The sequence below is a fragment of the Callospermophilus lateralis genome, unplaced genomic scaffold (genome assembly GCF_048772815.1).
Source record: "Callospermophilus lateralis isolate mCalLat2 unplaced genomic scaffold, mCalLat2.hap1 Scaffold_43, whole genome shotgun sequence".
Taxonomy (NCBI): Eukaryota; Metazoa; Chordata; class Mammalia; order Rodentia; family Sciuridae; genus Callospermophilus; species Callospermophilus lateralis.
This window is the reverse complement of record NW_027514380.1, coordinates 12,585,194-12,588,954: the sequence shown is the minus strand read 5'-3', so window position 1 is coordinate 12,588,954 and position 3,761 is coordinate 12,585,194. Positions and strand designations below refer to the sequence as shown.

The 3,761-nt window shown below is 47.7% G+C and overlaps 1 pseudogene; it reads left to right on the top strand.

Annotated features, from left to right (window-relative positions):
- Positions 1-547: 547 nt before the first annotated feature.
- On the top strand, positions 548-2,735 carry LOC143389001 (ensconsin pseudogene; annotated as a pseudogene).
- Positions 2,736-3,761: the final 1,026 nt, after the last annotated feature.

Here is a 3,761-nt window from a genome sequence, read left to right as displayed (position 1 = left end):
CACAGTTTAAAATGACAAAACAATTTTCAGAACCAAAATAACAATATTTTATATAATTACCAGATATAATATTTAAATAACTATTAATATGCAAAGTAATTTAATAGATAAAAGTAGATAAATACAAGAACAGATGAGTAATGAAGGTGGAGAGATGAAAATTCTAAGTATCTAAAGGAGCAACCAGAAATTTAAAATGCACACACAGAGTAACAGCAAGGAAACAGACCTCTGGGAGCTCAACATAGACTGAGCAGAGTTGGAGAACAACTGTGCTCCAAAACAAGTCAACTGAAACTCCCTAAACTGAATTGTAAAGAAGGAAAATAAATAACAAAAAACTCAACAAGCCCGTGAGGGGCCGCCGCTGCCGCCGCCGGAGCTCACCGCCGCCGGAGCTCACCGCCGCCGGAGCTCACCGCCCCTGCGCTCCGCCCGCACCACTCAGTGCTCACCTGGCTGGGCCGCGGGCCAGGAAGAGGGGGCCGGCGGGAGTGGAGCCGAGGAAGAGGGCAGAGCGGCTCTCTGAGCGCCTCATCGGAGCACCATGGCGGAGCTAGGAGCTGGCGGCAAGGGTCACAGGGGCGGCGACGACGCTGCGCAGAGCGAAACAGCGCCTGATGGCAGTAAAGCGCAAGATAAGAAGAGTGCTCCCAACCGCCCCTCCTCTACAGCGTCAGGACAAAATAGCATTCACTCAGGAAATAAACCAGACCTTCCACTTGTGCTAAGGGTTGATGATCGGCAGCGGCTGACCCGGGAGCGACGCGAGGAACGGGAAAAGCAGCACGAGAAATCATCTGGTTAGAAAAAGAAGAGCGAGCCAGACAGCACTATGAAAAGCACTTGGAAAAGGGGAAGAAGAAGCTGGAGGAGCAGCGGCTGAAGGAGGAGCGCAGGAGGACTGCGGTGGAGGAGAAGCGGAGGCAGAGGCTGGAGGAGGACAAGGAATGCCATGAAGCAGTTGTACGACATACAATGGAAAGGAGCCAGAAGCCAAGGCAGAAGCCTAACAGGTGGTCGTGGGGAGGCTCCCCCCCAAGGGAGCTCTGGCATCCACAGTGCAGATCCAGACAGGCGGTCAGTTTCTACCATGAATCTTTGGAAACATGTTGATCCCGTCATTAAGCAAGCGGCTCTCCTCTTCATCTGCAACTTTCCTAAATTCTCCAGATAGAGCTCGCCGCCTGCAACTCAGCCCCTGGGAAAACAGCGTTGTTAACAGACTCCACACACTCGTTCCTGGCCAGAAGTAAAAGCACAGCAGCCTTGTCTGGAGACACAGCATCTTGCAGCCCCATCATCATGCCCTACAAAGCTGCACACTCTAGAAATCCGGTGGACCGACCAAAACTCTTTGTAACACCACCCGAGGGCTCTGCGCGCAGAAGGACCATTCATGGCACATTGGGCCAGAAAAGAGAGAGAGAAAGAGAAAATGTACCCTTCCATCTTACATCTGGCATCCTAAGGGCTCTGTCTCCATCTAATCCCAAGGCAAGGTCACCAGCATGCTCCCGACTTTGGCTCCCATCCAAGTCCCTTCCGCATTTGCCCAGCACACCCCGACCGGTGTCCTTGCCTCCTGGCTCAGTCAAAGCTGCTCCCACCCAGGTCCGGCCCCCGTCCCCTGGCAACATCCGCCCGGTCAAGAGGGAAGTCAGAGTGGAACCTGAAAAAAAAGAGCCCGAGAAGGAACCTGAGAGTGTTGCCAGCGAGCCCTCACTGAAAGGCAGGTCACCTTTAGTGAAGGTAGACGAGGCCGCAGTTGAAGACGGGACCCCGGTTGAACCAGAAGCTGACCCTGCTGCTCCAGGCGCGGCCCCAGCCTCATATCCAGCTCCAGTCCCAGCCCCTGCTCCAGCTGCAGCCCCAGCCTCAGCCTCAGCCCAGGCCCCGGCCCCATCATTCACTGTGACTGCCAGAGGAAGCCACTAGGCTGCTGGCTGAGAAGAGGCGGCTGGCCTGGGAGCAGAGAGAGGAGGAGGAGAGGGAGAGGCGAGAGAAGGAAGAAATAGAAAGACAGAAGAGAGAGGAATTGGCTCAAAGGGTGGCTGAGGAGCGAACTCGCCGAGAGGAAGAGTTACATGGTCTGGAGGCCGAGCAGGCGCGGGAGAAGGAGGAGCACCTGCGGCGGCAAGCGGAGGAGCGTGAGCGCGAGGAGATGGAGCCTGCCCAGAAACAGAAAGAAGAAGAAGCTCGGGTGCGCGAAGAAGCTGAGAGGGTCCGGCAGGAACGAGAGAAGCACTTCCAGAGAGAGGAGCAGGAGCGCCTGGAAAGGAAGAAGCGACTTGAAGAGATTATGAAAAGAACCAGGAGGACAGAAGCTACAGATAAGAAAAACCATTGATCAGATAAATGGTGACATAGCCAAGGGAGTTCTCACTGGAGGAACAGAGGTATCTGTACTTCCAAGTATGACAAACTCTCCAGGAAAAGGAGAATCTGCAGCCAGCCCACATTTGGTCACTTCACATCAGTTAGAAGTGAACTTGCAGAGTACTCCCAATTTGGAAAAACAACCAAATGAAAATGGAGTATCTGTTCAGAATGAAAATTTTGAAGAAATTATAAACTTACCCATTGGATCTAAACCATCCAGATTAGATGTCACCAACAGTGAGAGCCCAGAAATTCCTTTGAATCCAACTTTGGCCTTTGATGATGAAGGGACACGTGGGTCACTGCCTCAGGTAGATGGTGTTCAAACACAGCAGACTGCAGAAGTTATATGAGCATTTTCTCTGAAGAACCAAAGCAGAAATTTAGTAAGAATTTCTACAATTAATGGGATTCCTTTCACGCCATGAAGGAGCATCCCCCTCCTCAGGTTTTCTAAAGATTTCATGACCATCATTTTGAAAAAGACTTTATTAAAACGAGCTAAAGACAACAGACTGGATAGCTTTTCTAATAATTTTCACCAATAGGAAGAAAGAAATGCTCCGTATCCTTCAGTACTTTAAAGTGGCTTTTCCCGGTATGCTCCTTCTTATTAGCAAATCAATATTTTTCTGCATTCTCTAGAAGACAAGAGCATTTGACAGTAAAAGACATGGGATGATAAGGCATGATTTTTCACATTGATATTTTGGTCTTAAAAGAGTAACATATAAAATTGGCAAAAAGAAAAATCTTTTGCAATGTAATACTTGAAAAATAAGTACCTCTTTGCTCTACAAGTAGAGTGAATAGGAAAGGAGTTTAAATTAAACCTGTTTGTTTAAATGTTTCAAAGAGCTCTATTTGTAGAGGCAAATTATAGGCAGATTACCAGGTTCTTGTAAATGCAACTTGTACATGAACATTCTGCAAACCCAGCTGTCATATTCTTCTCACAACTCCTTTTACAGAAGCATCCTAACAAGTTTTAGAATGTGAAAAACATTATTTTTTCAGAGCAAGAAAATATTTACTTTCCTCTTAAATAAGGTATTTATAAAGTTTTCCAGATAAATCAAATAAATTAGAACAATGTGAAAACATTGCAGATTTTCTTTCTTAGATGCACTTCTTCTGATGTCACCGTGAGAGAATGTTACTGATGATTCAGATCTCTCTCTTTCTGAAGTTTGTATGTTGCTGCTGTCCCCGATGATGGGGGGATTTATGTTTGCCTTACCTGATCACAAATTACGTGGGGGAGAGCGGGGGAAAATAAAGATTTAATATGTCTTTAAATAAAAAAAGAATTTGGTCTTGCTCATTTCAGAGCAATGAAAACATGATGGCATGTTGACTGTGTGTGGCACACAGGACAG